Source organism: Lycorma delicatula, chromosome 3 (assembly GCF_047948215.1).
Source record: "Lycorma delicatula isolate Av1 chromosome 3, ASM4794821v1, whole genome shotgun sequence".
Classification (NCBI taxonomy): Eukaryota; Metazoa; Arthropoda; class Insecta; order Hemiptera; family Fulgoridae; genus Lycorma; species Lycorma delicatula.
Genome location: NC_134457.1, coordinates 102,490,366 through 102,516,097, shown reverse-complemented (window position 1 = coordinate 102,516,097; position 25,732 = coordinate 102,490,366). Strand labels below are relative to the sequence as shown.

Below are 25,732 nucleotides of genomic sequence, written 5' to 3'. Positions count from 1 at the left end.
CTACAATAAAACTGAGTGTCCAAACTCAGCTTCCGTTGATATACCGTGGGGTATCCATGGAAAAGTGATAATGCCGACATTTGAAGGTAGTCGTGGACTATTCGATCCGGAGTGTTAACTCATTAACAAACAAATAATCTACGCAGATTCTTCCACACTAAACAACAGTCCTTGAGTCAACACCGGGCAACAGTGAAGCTGATCGAAATTACACACTATGAATCTGTGCGGTTTTGATGTCTGTTTACATGACGTTGATTACAGTCTAGAGTATATCACTGGGAAAGCAACATTATTCATGATATGTGTGTAATCTCCGTAAGCCAAGAATTTGTGATCAAAGAAGTATTCAACAGCTGGCAGAGATTGAGCAAATGGACGGAGGGACTTATGATTACAATGCAGGATCAAGTGATTTCAACAAGTAATTATATTTAGCAAGATGTATCTGATCTCATTCTTTCTAGTTATCTGTCCAAGCTGTCACCATGTACAAGAATGTATCCATCATGCAATCTCAGAATGCATACTTCTTGTTCAAGATCTAAGTAGGCACAATCAAGTTACCCCTTTAATCCACCAGAAGATAGCCAAGAAATGTGAACTTGTGTCTGCGTGTGAGACTTACTACAATAATGCCCCCCTCGTCTGTATTAGAGAATGTTCACTTTAAGTTGAATTTGCAATGAAAATTCCTGACTAATAGAACTATTATTAACAAGATTAGCAATCTCATTAATTGACAAGGTGAAAAGATAAACTTACTTCACGGATATCGCTGTCCCTCAAATACAACGTTATTTCTATAATTAAAGAAAAGAACGAGAAATATAGACAACTTATTATCGAGCTATGCTTGTGGAATATGTCATTAATGACTGTAGAATCACTGAAGTTATTTACCTTCAGAGTCGAAGCAATTGAACTTCTGGAAGAACTAAAGATCCCCAGACTGCCGAAGGCATAACGAAAATCTATTTACAGATCTATAATACTATAAATATGTAGAACGGTTCGCAAATACACAAGTTCTCGGTACGGAACGCAAGATTGGGGGGAGTTTCAATATTTCTCCCTACATCGCAGAGCCTGGACAATGTCCCTTGCTGCTGTATCTTTCTATTATCGGGTGGATTTCATCGTTTATTTAGTGGCGGTTATAAATTTTAATTTTTATTTATGGACGGATTTGGTAATTTGCGTTCCTATCCGTATAGACCATGGTGTAATTTATTTACTGGTTCTGACCGTGATAGACTAAGCTTTTGAGCCTAGTAATCCCGACGTGATTCCCCTTCCGTCCGCTGAAGTACTTCCGGTACCAGCACCTATGGGCTAGCAGGAGTGCGCCTACCGGAGCTCTAGTTATCTGGTGGGAGAAATGCGTCACGTTGTCCGGAGGGAGTCGAATATGGTGACTAAATGAAATTGTGGTCTCTTCGTGGGACGGTGTGGAATTATGTCTAGCTATTTATAGTTTTATAAAAATTTAATTGCGAAAACAATCACTTTCGCGGCCGGAATTTTTGTGCGGTTTCCATTTATAGGTTACGCGATATAGAGGCTCCTAAACCTGGTTTGTCATTTTATGACTCTCGTACCGCCTCTTCACCGTGGTTCGTTTAATACGGCATGAGGCCGTTTTCTTATACCCTGTGGAGTACAGTTCTCTCGGCAGATGTCCCGTGTTCGGACACGGCCGCTCTCCCGAACAGTCTGCGTGCCTGCGCCACTCCCACCACGGATACGGTGTGTACTCCCGCATCGTAGCGAAGAGTGACGTTTCTGACGAACCACGGTGCTCCAAATATCGTCCACAACGCTATGTTTTGGACAGCTTCTAATTTCTTTTGAAGCGTGGAGTTCAACAAAGCTCCCCATGCCGGGTAAGTATATGTTAGAATCGGCAGGACGTATAGCCGAAAAATGAGAAATTTGTTCGCCAGTGAATGTGGGCTGACACTGTTCAGTACTGGGTATAGTGAGGCCCTGACGGCCTTTGCCCTTTGGGTCACATATTTAACATGTTCACAAGTTCTCAGTAATTTAACTAGAGATTTTAAATAAAAATCTGATTTTTTCATGATAAATTATCATGAAAAAATTTACTATAAATTTTTAAAGAATAAAATAACTTCTTGCTCATTGGAAAAAAAATAACCGTTAAGCAACTTTTACCCAATAAACCTAACCATCGGCTTGGTCTAGTGGTAAAATCCTGGTCGCAAATCTGCTGTTTCAACTATTGATTTTTAGGTCAGACTCTAGGTTCTTTACTAGGATTTGAATATTAAATTTGATACCGGTGTACTTTTGTGATTAGAGTACAATTAACCACATATCTCCGGAATGGTCTGCCAAAGTGTTTACAAGACAATACCTTATTTACACATCTCACGTACAATCCTCATCTCATTGATCATGAAGTTACTTAATATTCACAAGTTGAAAAGTTTGTGATATGCACATTAGGAATACAAAATTTGAGGAAAATATATAAATCCCTAAGAACACAAACTGTTACAATATTATACATTAGATCAGTACAGAGTCGCAAAATACTATAATAATAATTTCTCACTACCAGTGCACAAAATTTACTGTAAAACACATTCAAAACTGGTCCTATTTTAAATGTTTCATTTTTTATAACAGGTCATAAGAGTCAAAACTAATATTTTGCTTAAAATCATCACAATACTTCATATTTCAGCTAGAATTATCAAAATTGATTTGAGTGTTATTTTCTGCCCTTCCTCTCACTGTCACTAACATTCGTAGTGGACGCATTTCGGAGTACCTACATTCTCAAAACTACCTTTAGCTCACACACTCTATATAAGCAAACTTCTAGCACACCCACTAGCAAAACTACTGCACACAACTTACTACTGCAAAACTACTTTTAACACACACACCTCTATGTATGCTAGAAGTTAGCGCACACAGAGAGTGTGTGCTAAAAGTAGTTTGAAAATGGAGGTACTCCAAAACGTTTCCACTTCGAAACGTTTGTGCTAGGAAGGGTAGAAAATAACAACACACAACTCAAATATTTTGGTTTGTTGAATTTTTATTTTCAAAATAAATATTTTCAGATAAGATTTTTGGTAGTTTTAGTAGTTTTAATTAATTACATGGGGGAATATTCTGCGGAAAATTTTATTGTAAATTTTTTCCCACATAATTTTAGAAATAAATAGCACGTCTGGGAAATTATAATATTTTTCAATTAAAAATTCTTTGAGAAAAATTTGTTTGTGTTTTAGTTTTACTTCTTTGCAATACGTTCTACATAATATTTCTGACATTTCACAGAAAACGTGTTAACAACGCGAACCACATATGAACTTTTAGTTCTTTACAGCTAAATATTGCCATGCGATTTCTAATTCATGAAAATTCATTGCTTTGAAATTAAAACAAACAATCAAATTCAGAATTCAGGTAATTATTTTGAAAATTACAATTTGCACCAATAATATACGTATTTTCATTTATTTTTAGCAAGCATCACAGGAGATGATTTCCTACTTTTGTAAGATTTGTTTTAAACTTATTCCTACACTTGAATATACTTAGAGAACTAATATAAACATAGTAAGCATCTCAAAGTCGGATACAATATAAGTAGTTTTATATATTAATATACCGGTATATGATTAAAATTACATTTAATTTTTTTCTAAAAATTTAATACTTAAGTATTGTAAACTGAGAAAAGAAACGTTAAAAATTTTTACGTAGTTAAAAAGAAAATAATAACATATTTTATAAAAATAAAGGAGTCTGATGGAGAATATAATAAACGTCATTTGTTAACTAAACTTTCCTAAAATAAAGAAAACAAAGAATTTTTCTTGTGTTTAGCCTGAAGCTGAGTGTTCACATTAAGACACTACTGCTCTTAATGACGAGTAAACCAAGAGATTACTTCAGAATTATCCAAGGCGTTATCAAGGTTCTCAGAAACACAGACAACTAACTATCTCATTACTTTTTCTTCGATTCTTTTATCATATGCACAGTTTTATCATCCTTTTGAGGATTATTTATTAAGAATTTAATACTAATAATAAATAACAAATTTACCCAAAAACCGATTTTTAACCTTTTTTTCTAATTCGTAAAAAGATCAAGTAATTTTCTAAGCAATTCGTAGAAAGATCAGAATGAGTGTTAAAAATTTAAAATTACTCCATTAGGAGTGTTAAATGATTAGTGCGAATAAGATTTTCGACTTGGCAGTAAGTAAAATAAAAGTTAATATTTTAAAAGTTTAAATTCAATTAAAACAGATTAATTATTAAAAAATAATTTTCTGCTTGAACAAACAATTTAATAACTGAAAAGAAATATTCTTATCACTCTCCTCTTAAGAGTTTTTTTATAGATAATTAACTTTTTTTTTTGTTTATTTTAAACAAGAGATCAAAAATTTTTTATGGTATTATTTCATCATTATAATCATTGGAAATTATTTTAGTAGTGATAAAATTAGCGTATATTTAAGGTATATTGTTATTTTAGCGGATATTTTTAATTGTATATGATGTAAAAAGAATAACATTGATAATGTTTTTGCATATAAATTTATTTATTTATTGAACTTAATTTTTATTTTTTCTGTGACTCTTTAGATCAGAAACGATTTAAGCAATATATGTAATTATTTTTTTTCAATTTTGAGGGAAAAGTGCATTTAAATCACTAGGGTTTCTAACTTTGTTCAAAGTTCATCAGGAGTGTAAAATTTACCAAGATTCTACTTCGGAACAAACAAAACTTTTCCATAACAGATCACACACACCTCCCACAAAAATCCGAATAAAACAAATGATATATACTGAAATTTTATAATGGTATTTACTGATATTTTAGAATCTTATAACGCTGAGAAATTCACCGATAAAAAACTAGAAAAGAACGATAACACCGAATAAAACACTTGCTGAATGAGATAGGTATAGGATAGCTACAATCAAAAGTTTAGTAATTGCTGCAGGAATTAAATATTAAGTTTAAATGCAGCAAGACTTAAAACATTAAATTCTCGGCAATTATTTTAACTAAATATTCCAATTTTCAAAGATTAATGTCAGATTTTTATGTTTCTTGCTACTATAAACTTCACTGACTCCTAAATAAAAATAATCTAGAAGAAATTATACATTTATCTGCACCTGTAAAGAAACTTGTCCAACTGATTCACTAACTGTGTGATTAATCAACGCCCACATAACTACTGAAAGTAGATTGATGAAAATTTGTATAGATATTCTTCTTAGGTGTAAGTGCACACGAAAAAAAGTTTTTTTTTTTTAAAAACCCAAGTTAAAATGAAGTTACAATGGAATTTTCTATTTTTTTTCGTTTTTCGGTAACAAATTAAGAAATCAGCTTCATTTTTGGTGTGTGTAATCATCATATAAATATCTAAAAATTCTAGAATTTTTAAATGAGTCAATCCATTTGAAGTGACCGTGGTTGCTTGAACAATCAAAAAAAAATTGAAACTTACCCACTTGTTTCCTACATGTCTCAGGAAGTTAAAACTATCTTTTATTTAAGCAGTTTACCTGCAGCGGCCATTTTTGTTACGGTATACACAGTGTTTTTTTTTTTGTAGGGGGAGGAAAAAGCTCAGTCAGCCACCGGGAGGCTCGCTCTGACGGCAAGTGTGGGGCTCTCACCCGCTAAAACTCCTCCTCCTCTATTCACGCAGAGGCCAGACCTAATCCATATGGTATGTAAGGAATCCTTGCGCAATCACCCGAGCGCTCTTAATGAATTAGAATAGCCAGAGCGACATCCCCAGGGGATCATCGGCGAACGATAACTCAGAGGAGCCCCCGCTGCCAACCACCTAAGGCTGGACACCCACAGCCATCCGGCATCGGTCTCTCCGCCTCAGGTTAATTACAGACTTCCAGCTTGCCCGCCTCTCTCCACCACTGCCATGTTTCGAGTTACGGCTGACACCACAGTCGTTACTCTCGTCCAAGCATCTTTGTTATCGAACATCACACTTATGACATTATCCACATTTACTGAGCCGTGGTCCAACATCGCAACCCTCAACTTTCTCCACCTCCCGCAAAAAACACTACGTGTTCCGCCGTATCATACTCCCCACCATGATAGCAGCATCTCGTGGTACTACTACTCATACGGTACAGGTAATCTTGAAAGCATCCGTGGTCTGATAGAAACTGGATGTGCTCGTAATTGTTATCACCATGCTTCCGCTCTACCCAGTTCCTAAAGTCACTGATGAACCGATGTGTCCACCGACCCGTCTTCCCCGCATTTTATCTATCGTTCCAAGCTCTGAACATATCGTCGATAGCCATTTTCCTCTCACTTCCTCAATTAATAGAATATCTCAGCTTGGTCTGCACTCGGTGGCACACCAGCTATGATTGACGCCAGCTCTGTACCTATCCTCCAGTCCGCGATAATTCGCAGATTGCGTTGATGATGGCTCAACAACCATCTTCTATGGCGTGCCCTATCCAGAGCACCTAACCAAACAGACGTCCCGTACAGCACTACTAAAGCACACCTGCTTTTGTGATTGAAAGGTTTTACGGAAAAAATCATAGTCTTCTTACTATTGGTCCTAGAAGGATGAAACAAATAAGCACTTTAATTATATTTTATCATGTAAAAGATTGGTTCACTTTTTTATTTACCTTTCTCTCTTCTTTCTATGAGAAAATTACCAATAAATTTTAACATGAAAAACGGTGAAATTTCACTTCTGGTAATTTTTTTTTCAAGAGACAGGGATGGCATACACACACTGAATTATCTTTTTATATGTTAGTAGTTTTATCACAAACAATATTAATGGTGATAAACTTACCCCTAAATGTATATGAATTTTTGAAAACTATTTTTTTTTTAAACTTAAAATGTTGGCTTCAAATAACTCTGATGGGGCTGGTGATAAAAATCTCAAATTTGCACAACATACAGCGTTGTTGTAGCTGTTTACGGCAAATAAAAATTTTTCTTGTGTATTGTAATAATAATAAATATATATCCTCTCAAAAATCACTAAAAACGTGTTAAAGCGATACCAGTTTGACTCACTAAATAAGAAAAAAAAAAAAAGGGGGTTTCTTGTCTTGTTTGCATTTTACATTTTTTATATTTGACCTCGATGTTGTTGAAGTTGGTTTTAAAAGAATTTTTTTTTTAATTTTTAATTTTAAAAAAATTTTTCTAAATTTTCTAAAAATTATTTGTGTATATATATATATATTTGTACACACACATTAGCATCATTCAATAATTAAGCACGGAACATAGTTGGTAAGAGAGTTATGATATTTTGCGAGTAGTAAGTTGGTAACTTTGCGACGACTTTGATCGATTGTTTGAGTAAATTTCTTTTTTTTATAATTTCAATATTTCATTTTACGATGACGAGTCCTCTTGAAGTTAGCAAATTAGTTTACGACATGCAGTGATTCGATTTTTGCTTTCCGGAGCTAAAAAACCGGTTATCAATTAATCTATGACTAGACAACTGGGACAAAATTAGGCAATTGGGACGAAAATTGTTTGGTATGAACCGCAGAAAGTTTTGTAAGTGGTTAGAAAAATCTGAACATTATCGAACTTTAGTGACTGACGAGCACCGTTCTGGACGTCTAATTAAAGGTTTTTGAAACTCGCATTGACTTTCCCATTCAAGAAGACTGACGGATTACAGAAGAGATTACAGCTTACAAATCACAAATGGTACACTTCATAAAATTAATACCGAGATGCTTAATATCCGTAAACATGCCCAAGATTGTTTCTAAGGGAGTTTACAGAGAAGTATAAGGAGACGCGCACGTGCAGAAAACTGAAACAATGGTATCAGCAGGGTAGTATGCATTTTTGTATGATTATAGGTTAGAATAACATACATATAATTATAGGTTAGAATAAGATACATGAAAGGCAAAATTCACCAATATGAACCGGAATCAAAAAAATATAAGTATGGACTGGAAGCACAAGAGTTCAGTTATCAAGAAAAAATTCCAAAAACAACAATCTGCGACATAAATCATGGTAACCAACTTTTGGGATGCAAACTACTTGGCTTTTATCGGTTTTCTAGATTAGCAGACCATAAACACCTCACCCTACTGTTACATGCTTATCTATACAGTAAAGCCATTGGTGTTGAAAAGATTCCTTTGGATCTCAGCGCAAAGGCATAATTTTTCCTCGCGATAACACACTGTCTCACACGGTTCAAATAACTCGAGAAACCATCGACAGATTACATCGAGCAGTACTATCTCAGCCCACATCCAGTCCTGACGGCTCTATCCGATCTCCACTTCCTTGGTCCACTTAAGGAGGGGTTGCGTGGTAAGAAGTTTAATGGCGAAGACGATGTCAAAGAAAATATGCTTCCAGGAACTTCAGAAAAACTATTTGTAACTTTATTTGTTTTATTATAGTGACCATGAATCTATTCTATCAAATTAAGAATAAACCAAAGGACACGACGAATAGTTTAAAATTGTTAATAAATGAATTTCAAATGTGTTTTTTTGAGGAGTGTGGGAGGGGAAACAAGTTCAGTAATTACAACACCAGCCCATATTATTTTCGTTGCAGATACATTGTTTATGGTACAAGGAAAGATTTTATTATTGGGTCTTATTAATATAAGATCTTATATGAAATTTTTTGTACAAAGAAACAAAAACAATTATAAATCAATGACAACTTTTGTTATTAATGACAACATAAAAGAGGTTAACGTATGTACCGACCACTCTATACTTAGTAAAAAGTTATGTTATACAATAAAATAAAATATATTGCACTGATATAAAAAACAAAGTAGGAATAGTATTGAAAAAAATAGCACAACCACCTCTTGTTTTTACTGTCCCCTTCTGATTTATTCCCTGAAATTATAAAGCAATATTAACTCCATAGATGTCTTTTAATTTTGTGTATCTCTTCTTGTGACAGTTCTATTATTATAAATTATACGCATCTAATACTGTCACAGTAAATCGTGTTTTTCCTTTGCATTACTTACGTTACTGTTATTCAGAACAGAAAGTTTTTAACGGTTTCTTTTATTTTATATTTTATAAGTTTATCATATTCCCTAATTAAAAACTTCAAGATATGTCGTAAAAACAAATTGTATAATATTTAGTAATCATTATTATTAACTAGTAATTTTATACTGAAAACAAATAGCCATTTGTTTAATATATAGAATTAGAATAAAAAATGTAAAACTTAGTAAAAAAAAAGAATCCCTGAAAAAAACATTTACTCATATTATACTTTTGAAAGAAGGAATATTAATAATTCTTACACTTTCATAAAACGTATAATCTAAAAAACATTTCTTAAAAATAGATCAAAAACTCACATAACTTGCATATGCCTTAACCAGAAATATATTTATTTTTCGGAAACTTGAACGAAGGGTCACTTCTGTTTAATATTAAATTCAAACTACGGGCGCGCGCGCGCACACACACACACACTGAATTTGATGTTTATAAGTTTTTAATTAAATATGTAATTTTAATATTTCTGAAATTCAATAATTAAAATAGTATTCATGTTACGAGATACTATTAATGTATATCACTAATTACTAACGTAAGTTGACTTTTAGCTAAAGGTTTATACAATATTGCACAAAAATTTTGCTTTTACGTTATATGAATACAACGGTGGTTATATATTGAATCAATCTAAAAGCCCTAAAACCCTCTACATAACAGAAACCTATTTTGATAGAGAAAATGATTTTCTATATTTACACTTATAAAACTTATGAAAAGTGTTTTTAATCCATAAAGAACCAAAATCTAGTTAATTTATTCAAAATTAAAAACTTTTAGTTTATGTATAATTCATTAGTTTTTTGAATATCCTATTTCAAAACTAAACAGAAAATATTAGAAAGGTAGTTTTTTTCGGTGTCCGATTGTATTTCTATTCTGTATGCAATAAAATAAAGATTGTAACAGTTTTTAAGATTCTGTCTATTTTGATTTTTTTTATTAAACAGAAAAATAATGTTATTTATTTATTTTTTCTATCTTCAGTAGTTGAAATTAAATTAATCGCATAAACTTGTTTCGTTCATTTACAAAATCTAGGCACTGGTTATTTTAAAATAATATAGTTGTAATATTTTAAAGAATATTTTTTATCTATCTTTATTCTATTTTTTTTTTTTTTTAATTTAAATTGATTGCTGGGGGAAAAAGTACGAGCAGCACAATCATTTTGAAGAGTTCTTTTTGTAAATTTTCAATTATCAGTACTGGTAATTGATAATTGGTTTACTGACATCATTTTCACTACATTTCCCCTAGGTAATCTAATTGTAAAGACTGGAAATCTGCTTTAAAAAAAGGTCATTCTGTTAATGAAATTGTTCGTGACCCAAAAATAGCATAAAACTTATCTTATGAAATAGTTCAGTTACCCTTTTAATGTACTTGATCAGTTTCAATTATATTATAGAATTGCTGCAGTTTTAAAACATATATAATTGTTTCTAACATTTTTATAAATATATCCTTCTTTATAAATCCAAAAGAATAATGTTTGATAAGATTACTACTAAAGGCTCAAAAAAACAAAAATTATATCTAAATTTTTAGCAGCTTTGTTTTATAATTTTAATTTAATCTTTTTTATTAGCTTTTTAATTATATAATTATAAAATTATATACAATTAAAATTACATATAACTTTATTACCGCATTCAGCTTTTTATCATATTCCAAAATATCATCATCCTTTAACAAAAGACATGATGAAATTATTTTCTCCTCATTCGTTCATATTATAAAATACATCATCCGTCTCTTTCAAATTTCTTCCTTGCACTTTATGTCAAAATAGATATGGTGACAACATTTTCGATTTTAACATAAGTGATATTCGTCGGTAGTGATCATAATTATATAACTTCCTTTATTTTATTCCATCTGTTATCAATTTTATTAATCCTATTCTGCTTCTGATCTCAAAATTTTATAATAAACATGGACTTGCAAAGTTATTTGATATGAATGCAAAAAACAAATGTGTCCAAGTGTAATTTTTACGTGGAATTTCAAACTTGAAAGCAATCCATCACTTCATTCTGTGAAATACACGTTCTGTTGTTATCTGGGAAATACATTTTAGAGATAAGGAATACTGGTAATGGCTTCCTTTGGCAATATTGCGTAATGTACTACACAACCCAAGTTTTCAGGGTTCAGAATAACTCATGATTATTGAAATTTTCAGAGTTTTTTTATGTTATCTATTAAAAGCTTATCATTATATTTTACTTGCTCAACATAATATACTCGTATTATTACAGTTTTCTTCTCTTACTAAGTAAGAAAATAATCATTACCTGTCTCCAAATATTTTCTTTTTATTTGTCCATTATAAATTAAAATTAAAAAAAAAATTAATATTCATCGCTTTACTAATATTCTGTAAAAAATGTCCAATTATTATTGAGCAATATTAATACATAATTTATTTATATTATGATAACCTAAATATCAGTATGACGATAAAAAAATTAGAAGCTGGAGAACAAGTTATGCTTCAGAAACCGGTTATAAAATACCTTATATTAAACCAGCACGGCCATCTAAATTGTTAAAAAATCATAATCAGTAGTAACTACGAAATAGTATTTATAAGAAACATACATTCATAAAATTTTACAATCTGAACAGAAACAAAGAAAAAAATTCAAAACAACAATATAAATTGAATAATAAATTTAACTTACGAAACACTATAAAAAACAAGTATCGAGATTTTAGAATAAGAATTTAAAAAATGATGAAAATATACAGATCAATTTTTATCATTCTAGACAATCCAAATAGAAATCTTAAATTTTGCTAAAAAATGTTTTCATCTTCAATTCAGAACGCTCATATAAAGTATGCATCTTTTATAGGTTGGGTAAATAAAACATATCTCAAGAAAGATAAAAATAACACGAACTTTAAACCAACCAGAGAGATTGGTTTGGGAACAAACTTCTCAAGGATGGGCCCTACTCTTAAACTGTTAAATTTTTAATATCTAAATCCTTACTATTTAATATTCTTATGTTTGAAAACTTTCTTAAAAAGATTTTTAACAGATTTAAAATTCAAAAAGGTAATTATCATTACACGACACCTATGTTCAACAATATTTAATTTATTCAATATTTAATGTATTTTTTATTATATAAATATTTAAAACCATTGTTCTATTAAACAAATTTTGTGACCAGTTTCTAAGCATTGCTAAACCACAACTGATGTTTTTAATCTTCCATTTCTGTAATGAGCTAAATTTTAATTTAATCTTGTTTCCATCATTTTTTAACCTTGTGACCTAAATCGCAAATGTACTTTTTCACAGATCAATTCATAAACTGCCATTCTCTAACTGGTTTAGTTTTATCTTTAATTTTTCTGAATGCATACAGAGGCCAATTTCCTTGAAGTAGCTACGGTAATATTAAAGTTTCTAAATGTTTTATTTTATCGGAAGATAACACTTAAACAGTTACATTTATTGAAAGTTAATTAATAACCTACATTAGTAAATTTATATTAAGTATTCTATCAATAAAAAAAGATGTTTAAAATACACAAAGATATGGTGATTGAATTAACGGAACTGCCTAAGAAGCAATAAGTATTTACTTGAGACTGATAATACCAACTTCCAAACTGATTGAAACTTCCAAACTTTTACTAGGCAGTGAAGTTTTATTTTAATTTAAAACAAAAAATACCGGCTACATATAAAATACATACCGACAAAAAAATAAAATATTACACATAAATTTATGATATATATATTTTTTTTCTTTACATCATATATTAACTAATTATTCAACGGAGAACATTTATTTGATTTTTACTAAAAAGCAATACTTCAGCTGTTTAGGTCGTTCTAGCTGCTTGTTTTTTCTAGCTCCTAAAGGAGAAAAAGCGTAACTGTAAGTGAAAAAATGGAGGCCATTCAAACAAAAATTATTATTGTTATTATTATTGTTATTAGGAGGAGGAAAACCTCTTTTCTGATAATAAAAGAGGCAACATTTATCAAATGGAATTCAAGCTGTCAGCTAAGCTTAGAAAATAAATAAACATGTTAAAAAAGAATTTTTTTGCAAAAAATTACTTTCATAAATAACAGGTCTAGAGTGAAGCATTCATACAAAAAACCTGACCTGACAATCTCATTAGAAATTATTATCATTTTCTCCCTCTTTACTCGAGTGAGCCTCTTGCCTTTTTTTTTTTAAATAACAAAAATGATAATTCCGTGTAAGCAAATGTGAATTCTTATAAATACATACACATATATTTTCCAAATACGTTTATTGGAACATAGAAGTAATTTTCATCGAATGACAGTAAAAAAAAAGATTATTTTTACTTCATAAATCTTTGTATATTAGAAAATGTATTAAGTTAAAAAACAATGATAAGAAGAAAAACTGAAAAGTAAAAGGTTAAAAATAAATTGAACTGAAATTTATGATATTTTTTCCTGAAAGATGAAAAATCATAAGAGAGGCACTACATACAATATATTTTTGGTATATGTGCTGAAACACGAATGCATTTCAATTGACAAAGTCTTTGAAATCCTAGTTGATGAGTTGATGAAACCCATCAAGTGGGATAACTAAACTGGATATTTTGTTTATAAATCCTTTTAATAATTTTATACTGAATCTAATGTCACTTTCACTGAAAGGCAAAATCATTTTTTTATTAAAAAAAATCATTCTAGCCATGTATATGCCAGAATGGAACAAATGAAACAATAAGCTAAGCTTTACTGAAAAATATATTGTAGAAATTGATTTTGGATATTACAGATTATGACAGAAATTAACTGAAATCCATGATAGTATTGTTTTAAAGATATTACTAGAATCTTACTTTATTTACAAATTAGACTGTTTCTTTTTTACTTAAACCTATATAGTTATATTTTCAAAAGGGTAACAGTTATTATTGCAAGAGATTTCAATATTAATTTTCTGGTATGTAATTCAATCAGATCTTTGCATTCTTATTCAACTAATCCTCGAATGTAGACGTAATTACTAAATACACAAAACTCTTACTCATGTATACAAAATATTATTAATTTTGATTAATTATTCCCAGAATGTAGTGTTTTGATTTAACTACTTGTTAGATTATGCTTGTCTGCATATATTGATTGATAAGTAAAGACTGCAAATTCAACTCCTTGATACAAGTTATCTCTCCGGGAAAATATTTCCCAGAAATTTTATTTTAATATTAGGAATTTTCCTCGTCAGAGGTCTTTGTTTCTTTGGTTGCATAGTTACTACTATTCTATTTTTGTAATTCAGTTTCTTTTTCAGATTTCTATAAAGCTTGAATGATTTACTTATTTATCAGTATTATCTTCCCAACCATGAGGGTAACGAAAAATCTGGGATCCAAGAGGCGGGCCCTCTAGTTAGACGGGATTGTCAGCGAAGCGAGTACCACGGAGATCCAGACGGGAATGGCAAGTTCTGCGGCTCTGGGTTGCTTCGTGACTCCTGGAGTCCCCGGGGTTCGCCTCGCCTTGGCCGACATGGGATCCCTGAGGCTCAGGTCGGCCCAAGAAGGGTCTCTGATTAGAAGCAAAGTGAGTCCCAACCGGCTAGTGTGTATATATATATATATATATATATATATATATATAGTATAGTATCATTTTGAAAAAGTCAATGAAAAAGAAATTGAACTGACAGTTGTGTTTGATATACAGTCAAAACTATATTCGTTTTCTCATGAATTGGATGTAAGGGTATCCTTACTTTTATTGTTTATTACCCTTATGTTTGTTTCATATTACAATGGTACTACTGAACTGAAAAACTACTTTCTGAAATACAATCATAATACAGTAAATGTATTATGCAATAACTACATACATATCATATTACGGTAAATAGCCATCATAGAATTTATCCAATATTGTTCGATGGGAGAAAACGAAAAAAAGCCTGATAAATTTCTCGTTATCTTTCATTCAACTCGTATGAAAAGAAAATTAATTTAATTTATATTTTTTTATTGAAAGGTACAGAAATCTTATTGATAAGATATGTGGTAATATTTGTTTTGGTTTTATAAGCAGACAATTACTTTTCAAATTTAATTTGATCTATTTCTAGAAAGAGAAGTGTACAAAATAATTTGTACAGTGTAACATTTAGAAAAATGACTACAACAGGAAATTCCTGCTGGAATATCTTCTTACTTCATTTAATTTTAAAATTCTTAGTTAACCATTTTTTATATCATTATTTCAATAAAATTCTTTAGGAAATAGGGATTCTACTGATCTATAAATATAACTGATTGTGTTTTTTAAAAAAAGACATTCAAAAACAACTGATTAATTTTTGAATTTAAATGTTTTTTAAATGATAGATTGCATTTTAATACATAAATGTCTTTAAATTTAAAAAAAAAACCGATTAAAGGTAGATAAAATATATTAAGCTTTCTATCATTTTTTTATGATATTGAACAGATATTTAAAAGGATTAAGTTCGCCGGCTAAATTCTTTGAGACCTTCAAATATTATTTATTTCGAACTATTGTTCGAATATTTAATCTTCATAAAACACATATAGCAATGATTTAACTGGATGAAATGTTAATAGGTGTATATTAGTAAACAAAACACTCTTATGTGTATATCGTCCTATATTTTTCTTACTGTATAAGAACGATCTTGTTTATGAAGCTTTCATAAAAAAATAATTTTTATTGATTGCAAACAAATGAAATAAATGTCTTGATTAAAAGCAAACGCGCTACTTCTTAATAACGATAAGATGAAGATGAATAAATTATTACCACTACTGTAAATTGTTTCTACTAAATATTGTTACAGGTTTTTCCTAGTTACTTCACCGGAAAAAATGTCATTAAAAATTATTAAAGATTGCTTTATTATAGTCTACTATTAAACTATTATAGTATACTATTGAACTTATACTGTTGTACATGGGAAAAAACATTTATATTTTCCCAGATTATGATAAGCTATTTTTATACGTACCTTATTTAAGTTCATGTAATTATTAATTTTTTTAGCATTAACCATAGCTAGAAAGTATTTATTATTCAAATTAATATTCTTGAGTAACATAAATGGTTTAAAATTTAGATATAATTAAGAAAATTATTTTATAACTGAACATGTTAACATTTCAGGGCAGTAAATATTAATTTTTTTTTTAATAATTCTTCTAATAAAATAAAGTCTTCTGTGTTATAATAATCATTACTTTTATGAAAAAATTAATTGATGAAATATTATAACAATTCAATATTATAACAAAGTAACATAAATGGTTTAAAATTTAGATATAATTAAGAAAATTATTTTATAACTGAAAATGTTAACATTTCAGGGCAGTAAATATTAATTTTTTTTTTAATAATTCTTCTAATAAAATAAAGTCTTCTGTGTTATAATAATCATTACTTTTATGAAAAAATGAATTGATGAAATATTATAACAATTCTACGCTATTTTTTGTTTATAAAAACTACAAACATATTCTTGTTTGTAGTTAAAATACGTTTTTCTTGTTTTACCTGAAAAATAAGACAAAAAGAAAAATAATTTTAAAATTTTGAGTTATTTCACTTGAAAGTCAAATATTTTTCAGTAGCCACCAAAGTGTAAAAATGTATTAAGTATCGTACAATTTCCCATATACACTTCATAAACATTCAAGAAGTAAAATAATAAAAATCACATTTTGTTTTTCTCCCTTCTCATTAAAAAACATTAATGTGCATTTATCTGTATTACTACACAACATATTTAAGAACCGTTTTTGAAATTAATTCTAGGAAGAAAGTGATTTAGAAAATAAAAAATTTCTGTGTGTAAGAGTGCAGAGGATGTATTTTCTTTCCATATAATAATTAACATCATAAACTTCAATAACACTATATTAAAGTAGTACATTTACTCCCAAAATAATTTCCCCGCAATTTTTTATATCAGATTTACACAAAAATGGACGTTTGAAAAAGTGTTATAAAAAAAAAAAGTATTAATTATTGTTCAGTTTACAGTAATAGATTTTACAGCCTATAACAGCGATTTTTCTTCGGCTTTATTTTAATATATATATATATATATATATATAAGAACAAGACTTATTTAGTTTTAAAAAAAATATTATCTTTATTAATCTCTTGGGTTAACCAATCAACTACACCAACTTACAAATTAAATTCACTATGTTTCACTTAGAATTCTCTAAGCTTCCTCAGGTGGCCGGCCTCCGTGGCGCGAGTGGTAGCGTCTCGGCCTTTCATCCGACGGTCCCGGGTTCGAAACCCCGTCAGGCATGGCATTTTCACATACGCTACAAATCATTCATCTTCATCCTCTGAAGAATGCCTACAATACACATTCATACACACAACTAACAAAATTCTTCTACGTACTGTGCATTGTAAAGGTTTCAATACACAGGAATTAGCAATCAGGTTATATAGATACATACAATTATCTAAAGATAAGATGAGTCATGTATGAATAATTAAAATATGTCTTATTATATATAATTTTTAGTTTTTTTCAGGAAGAAATAAATCTAAAATCCTTCTCAGTTTTGCCAAGAAACATGAGTAAAAATTTGGTTGCGATTCCTTCTCAGTTTTGCCAAGAAACATGGGTAAAAATTTGGTTGCGATTGATCGCATAGTTATTGTTTATCCCAAACAAGAACTTTCTTCCTCTTTATATAATGGTATAGATCTACTACAGAGAACTTATTGCCTAGATGTATGTAGGAACCGATTGTAAATAAAGACAGCAGAAAAAACTGAATATATCTGAAATAATTAAATTCCAAAAATAAAGTCCACAAATGCATGCAATGCAATCTGAATATCTTACACGCCGCAGCTCCTTTTTTCTCCACTTTAGAATTAAATTAATATTCCGATGACTCTTTTCTATTTTACTATCGTCTTTCTATATGCTTCTTTATAATGAAACGTATACTGTTTACATAAAAAAAAATATTTACTTTTCTAGAAATTAAAATTACTTGTAAAATGGTAAAACTAATACAACTGTAAATGGTAATAATAGTAGTAACATTAAAATTATCATTACACATAACAAATTTATTGTGGGAAAAAATCTATGAGAAGGACAGTATAAAGTAAAGTAATGTGGATTCTGTTTCAGTACGGTTAATCTGCAGAATAACAGCTACAAGGCAGCAATAGTCAAATTCCTTGACATCTATAGCAAATGTTACGTTTATTGTTCCTTAGCTAAACAAAACTATAGACGTAATAAAATAAGTAATACAACGCGATACCTTCTTTTAGACGGTCTTTACCTAAAACTTTAACCATTTTAACGTACAGCCAATCAAAAAACACATTTATGCAACATTATATATCACCCATTTATTTAGAAAATTCACGACAATAAAAGCATAAAAAGCTGGTCTACTGATATACTTCCACTACCATGTAAACTGCCTTTAAAACCGAAAGTAAAATAATTTGATTGGCTTTCTTCCACAGTTCCTTTGTTTCTTCTCAATCTAAGACGTAATATTAATAATTGTAAAAATCTAAAACATTCAATAGTGTGTTTTGCATGGAATTTTTTCACATTCGTCAAATAAATAATAAATTTTTTAATACTTTTTTCGTAAAAAAATTAATTTTAATTAAGAAATAGCATCATATTATAGCAAGCAAATAAATACGTCAGCGTAATTTTTCTTCTATTGTTTCACATGAAAGTAACTTAATTTCTGTTGTGGAATGTTGTTGTAATCAATTTTCTCAGAATTAAATTCTCTATAAATTTTATTAAAAGGTTTTATAAGTTTATTGACAATTTAACAAAGTTATTTTACGCTAATATTAAAATCTCAGTTTTTCAACATTTTTTTTTTGGTAATTACACCTTATTTCATAAAAAATATGGGGAAAGAGTTCTGGGACCCATTTTTAAATGTTTTTCAGGTGAAAAACCATAATAAACCTTAAACTCGATTCTTAATTTACGTTCTCAGATATTCTATAGGGTTTCATTTCAACGGAGGAGCAGGAATTGGAGCGAAATATTTCACTAGCTGTAAGTCGCTAAGTGTTCGAAGTGTTTTCGAACCCATGTTTTAATGAACTTTTTTATTATTTTAATGAGAGAAATACGACTATGAAGTTTGGTAGAATCCTTCCGGGATATCTGCATGTTTATATATACATATATATATATTTTTTAAATAGATAAAAATAACCAAAATATATCCTTTTCTTTTGCTCATCTTCATTTATCCCGTCACCCCAGAGCCGGTGCAGCATCTAAGTACAACTCGGCTCCGGGGGTTGCCTTTGTCTCAAACTACCTCGGCAGAACACATGGTACCGCCCACGTAGCTGGGACTCGGTCTTGCAGTACATGCCACGCCTCTAATGAGAGGCATCCGTTTCCCGTCGACATCCTTCTGCATCGACACTAACAGGTGCACAAAGTGTATCTTCCCGACCCGTCGACTGAAATTTGCTTGTGCAGGGCAAATTTGCCCAACTTGCCCCGATGGTCCTGAAAAACACACCGCCCGACTGGGCCCATCCTTCATCATCTGAGAAACCGACTGGCAGACAATGTAGGCCACCTCAAGGTCCCCAGCCGTCGAGTTAATTATTAGGGCGTAATCAGTACGACCAATATTCATTTTGGAACTACTGGCGTCCCTGGACAGGTCTCGAGCAGATGGCTGTACAACAAGTATTTGGCCTACGTCAATTTAACCAAAAGAGCCAGGTCACAATCTATGGTGCTGTACGAAATACCGGAATGTGATTTGGGTGGTCGACCACATAAGCCAAGTCAATTATTTATGTAAATCTAGTACCTTCTTCTACTCCAGCGGTGCCCTTCACCAGGACTGCAGATTGGAAAACATCCTCAGGCCAGCCCTAAAGAGAACTAGTCTCTTAATGTTTTCATTCGACGGAGCTCCGCACCTGACCAGGACGCAGTCCGGTCAAGAACTGCGGCTTGAGTCTACGAAGCCATGTCCGTAAAAATGGATATGCTTTATTTAAATAATTTATTGTTACGTTACAAGGTATGTGTACAGAATAATGTTAAATGAAATTAGACGTGACTTAGTGCCAAAAGCTACAATGATTTCGTAAGACTTATTTTTAAAATGAATTTCATGTTTCTACGTTGGTTTCTTTTAAATCAATAAATTATTATATTCTAAGTTAAAAATAAATAAAGAATAAATGTGTTATATATCTAAATCGGTTCAGCCGATGAACTGCTGCGGTGAAACATACACACATACACCCTAAATACATTACACTCCTTTTTAGGCAGTCGTGGAAAAATGAAGTTTTTCAGTTTGTCACATTTCTTTTTGTGTTTGTTACTGGTTCAGAACGAATATTATACTCTATTATTATATTAGATCATACTGCTTGCTTTTGAATTCTGCTAATATATATTTTTTAAATTTATTAGTATTTCTTCAGCACAATTATTTATTTTTCATAATCAGTAATTTCTACCTTTAAAAGTAGATGGAATATATATATATATATATAGTTTTGTTCATTGACTATATTGTAACATTGGAGAACTATTTCCAGTTTTACAAAATGGATTGGTTAATCATTCAAACTAAACTGGTAGTATTTCCAACATACCAAATATATTATTAGAATCATTGTGTTAAATTAAATTTTTGTAAATCCCACAAAAATAAAAATTATCACTTATATTGGAATTTTGCAGAATTATTTATTTAATCGGTTTACAAGTTTTATATACTGTAGTATACAATAGTACTTGTATACTACTTCAAGTGTGGTACACTGAAAATTATACTACTCTATGTATTTATGTATTATTAAGACCATGTATTTTATCATTATCCTTTTTGCATGCAAGTCTTGATGAGTTCTTGTTACGTTTTGAGTATTGTATTATTTTTTGTTTATTATTGTTTTGATTGTTTTGTTATTCGAAATGCTTTACTTTATTTAATTAGTAACATGTTTGTAAACTGTCATAATACTCCGCTTATTATTTACAATGGTGAATATTATGTAATGAATTACTTCATACGGTTCTTTGTTTGTTTTGCGACCAGAGTATGTGTCTATAAATAAATATGATTGTTAATCATATTTCAGCATGTATTTGTTTTATACCGCCATGGGGGACTGAAGAATTTGTGTTCAGTTAATCATTATAAAATCGTTTTCCATATAATTTGGTTTCCGGTTAAGTTTGTATTAATTGTTATATTCAAATAATGCATATTTTTACTTTATTTTTTATAAAAACTAATTTTACAATTACTTATATTTTAATTTATTGTTAATAAGAGTAAATTGGTGTTCAGTTTTCATATTTAATGGAATCTGATAATTATATCACTAATATTTCTAACTCATCGAAGAATTTTGTTTATAAATATTTAATATGGGTGTTATTATACTGCTTTTCAAATTCTTATTTTCCAGCAAATATTTTAAGATTTTTAACTTTCCGATGTATTACAAACCTCTAAGTATCCCTAATAAATATGGGCTTAAAATTTCAGTAAACCGGATCTACTAGAAGTTGAGAAAGATAGTATATAAATTAAAGAAATCTGAATTCCGAAATCAAACGGTAAAGATTTACAATATCTTGTTTTTTTTCATTTAGAACAGTCCTAGATATAATTCTATATCTTCCTCTTCTTTATCGAAGCTATCCAACCTCATTCTGATGAAATCACTCTTTAAGTATTCGATTTTTCTAGGAATCTTCAACCATCTGTCTTCTCGCCAAACTTCGATTCTTTAATTCATTCAATGAGTAATCGATTCAATCTAGGATCAAAGTCCGTCTGTCTAAAAATTTTTCATTTTGTTCCACTTCCATCATAGAAGTGCTGATAGGTTTAATAACTTAATGTCTCAAAATAGGAAAGGAACAAATTTTTTTTTTTTTGGTGTAAATCAGATTTAATTATTCAGGATAATTGGGTTTTACCTTTTTTTTTACCTACGGGACCAGCGTTAGGTAATACTCCAGAGGATGAGATGAATGACAATTTTTGTAGCGTGTGAAAATGCCATGCCTGACCGGGATTCGAAGACGTGACCTACGGATAAAAGGCCGAGACTTTACCATTCGCGCCACGGAGGCCGGCTTGGGTTTTACCTGCCAAAAGTTGTCTAAAAGCTTGGTGTAAGCGAGAAATATATTCTTATTCTTTATGTTTCATTATTAAAAGAAATAAGTGAAAGTGTTCTGCATATTTTTACATTTTATTTTCACTCTATACTTTGATATGATAGTATAAGTAGATTTTTTACATGACTTAAATATTTCTGTGTTTTCTGCAAATGGGAAACAATAGGGGAGCTGAAGATTTGTTACTGCTTCTATCGATGGATTTCCCCAATTAGAATTTTTCGATTATTCATGAAAGTCTCTATCAGTTACATTACATTCTCATTCATCATTTACATCTTTTTTGGCGGATGAACGCAATAAAGTTATCTCTCTCACTCACACTCTCTCTCTCTCTCTCTCTATCTATATATATATATATATATATATATATATATATATATATATATATATATATACACATCTCAAGGTTTAGCATCAGAAACTGACTTATAACTTACAAATAAGAAAAATAAAATTATCCCTAATATCAAAGTAAAAAAATTATCAACTTTTAAAATATATATACTCGTATTTAAGACGTCAAATTTAAACTAAATTTCAACTGTTTCAAAAAGGGAATTTCAAGCTGCAATTTAATTTAAAAACAGAAAAACGATTATTTTTTTTATAATTGTTTTTCATTAAGTGAGACATGAAATTATTGATTTTTGAGTCGTTTTATAATGTATTGTTCATATACGATTACTTTTTAAACTTCTTTTAAAATTTTATTTATAATAATTTTTTTTTCTTTTGCCTTACCTAGTATTTTATTTTCATTTTAACTTATAAACCACCTATTAAACTGAATTCAAAAAGATATGATAAATTTTACTTATGAACGATCAGCCTAAAATTTTGGTTCTCTTCATTCATGAAGAGATATTCTAAAAATTCAATGTTTTAAAAAAATGGAAAAAGCAAGTTCAAAGTTTCACACACTACATGATTCATAAAATATTACATTTCAATAGTTATTAGTACTCTCTAGTACTTAAAATTAATAATGACGAAAAATGAAGCTACATAAGAGGATAACTGTTACAGTATGTGTCTTTAGTTTAAAAATTTACTTAATCATGATTTTTCAGTGGTTTAAAATGTACGTACAAAAAAGTTATTCTAAATAATTCATAAATATAGTATAGTAAAGTGTTTCGTAATTTATAATATATATATATATATATATATATATATATATATATATATATATATATATATATAATAATAATAAATTATAAACTTTTAAATAAATTTACAATATTTATACGTAGAAAAATTAAATGTAGCCTAACCACAAAAGATATAATTTTTAGTATGAGACTACTTCATCCCAAGTACCCAGAGGGCTCCATGTCGCCAATTCAAAACTGTTGTATTGAAAGAGTAAGGATATACCAAGAAAAGAAAACGAAAAGAGAATTGAAAACGAAATTTCTGATGCAAAATTCTTTGTATTACGACAACACTATGTGAGTGGTGGCAAGTTAATATTTTATAAAGTTACTTTCAAAACTGGTCTACGATACATCTTAAATAATTTTTAACGTTAATACCCCTTGATCTAGAAAAAGAAAAGAAAGTTAGCAAATACTCCTCCTCATAATGAACTAATTTTTGGTATCAGCCCACACTAGTTGTGGATACTTAGTTTGTAAGTGTCCTACAACTTTAGAACACAATTGAAACGAGTAGTGAAAAATATTAAGTAGCCACCATTTTTCGTAGAATTACTGTTAGCCGGTGTTTTTTATTTCAATTCTGTTTCACTGTTCTTTAAAATGAGTGTCACTACCCAATATTTCCCCTTTTTAAATGTTTGTTTGGCCCACTCTCATGAACACTTCTTGGAATCTTGGGCTGGGGTAGTCTCATACCGAAAAAATTATTTGTGGTTTCTTAAATTTCATTTACCTGCGTTTAACGGTTGAAAAATTAGTTAAGTGCTGCTACACTTTATGAAAATACACTCATACGCACGCATGAGTGCACCCATGCACACACCCACACACGACGCACGTCCACACACACACACACACACGCTCGCGCGCGCCCACACGCAAATATATATATATATATATATATATATATATATATATATATATATATATATATATATATATATATACAGATAGATAGATAGATAGATGTTACTATATGGGTTTTTCAAAGTTTACCTTTACTCGTAACTTCAAGAGAAATCTATTTTGAACTTATTTCATCTTTACTTAGTCTCAGTAGTGGCATAATGACATCATCACTCTCTAATTCTGTGCTGTAACGTATTAACATCCCCGGAAACAGGGTTCTGAATACAATAATTTAATATCCAGTAAAATATTTCTATACTAATATTATTAACTCTTCCAGTATATAATTTTAAACTTGAAGTAACCTTCAAACAAAAACTTATTCGAAAATTTTTCAATGAACTCAGCTTATAGATTATGATTATTAAGTTACTCATATATAAAGATATTTTTATGGTCGGCTGAAAAACAAAGAACAGCTTACATGTACTTTAAAATAAATTTTTCCCTCTTCATTCTTTAAAATATAATTAGCAATAGTCACATACAGAATTTACAGAATTTAAATGACGAAATAAGATAAATCAGTGCTTTAAATGCATCAATTTTCATAACACGCTTACTCAATTTCTTTCATTCTCTCTCACTCATTCTATACTCCTCTCAGACTTTCCTTAAGTTCAGATTATCACAATTACATAAAATAACGCCAAACTAAAATTTACAATCACATGCTAATCATTTAATAATTGTAATTATGGTGTGCATTTAAGAGGAAAAACTAGTAAAATCGAATGAGATTTTATAATTCTCCATGTGCAATTGATATTATTTATACTTTAGAGATAATATTAGGTGATTATGTACTTATTATTTTAAATGAACCAGGTTTATAATCTTTTAAATTTCTTATAACAGTATTAATCGATAAACTTATTCACATTTATCTAAAGTTAATATCTTCACCATATACTACTGATATTAAAAACTACCAATTACAAAATATTATTCCGGGCAAGCAATCTTTTACCGTTATCATCCTTGCTACTACTAGCACCACTATTGGTTATGTTACTACTTTCATCTTCTATATTATTTCATGCCTTGTACACATAGATTCGATCTATGGAGTTGTCTCTATAAAATATCTTATTCGATGAAGGAAATGATTGCTATAGTGGAGTAATGGGCATTCTAAATCCTTTCAAGTAATGCGTCAAATACTTCCGGAATAATTTTCAAATAGCAGTAAACATATGGCTACAAGGAGTATCACACACAATTGGGTTTATAAATGGTGTGTAACGAGGTCGATTACAAACAAAATAGGCAATTTTTGTTAGGACTCCAGAGGTAATATCTGAGATTCAAAAAAGAATATATCTGCCGGTGAGAAAAA

General features: G+C 29.9%; 1 protein-coding gene across 1 annotated transcript in view; it reads right to left on the bottom strand.

Annotated features, from left to right (window-relative positions):
• LOC142321180 (uncharacterized) overlaps nucleotides 1-25,732 on the bottom strand; it is a 355,594-nt gene that overhangs the window by 19,290 nt on the left and 310,572 nt on the right. The gene's annotated exons all lie outside the window — the stretch shown is intronic.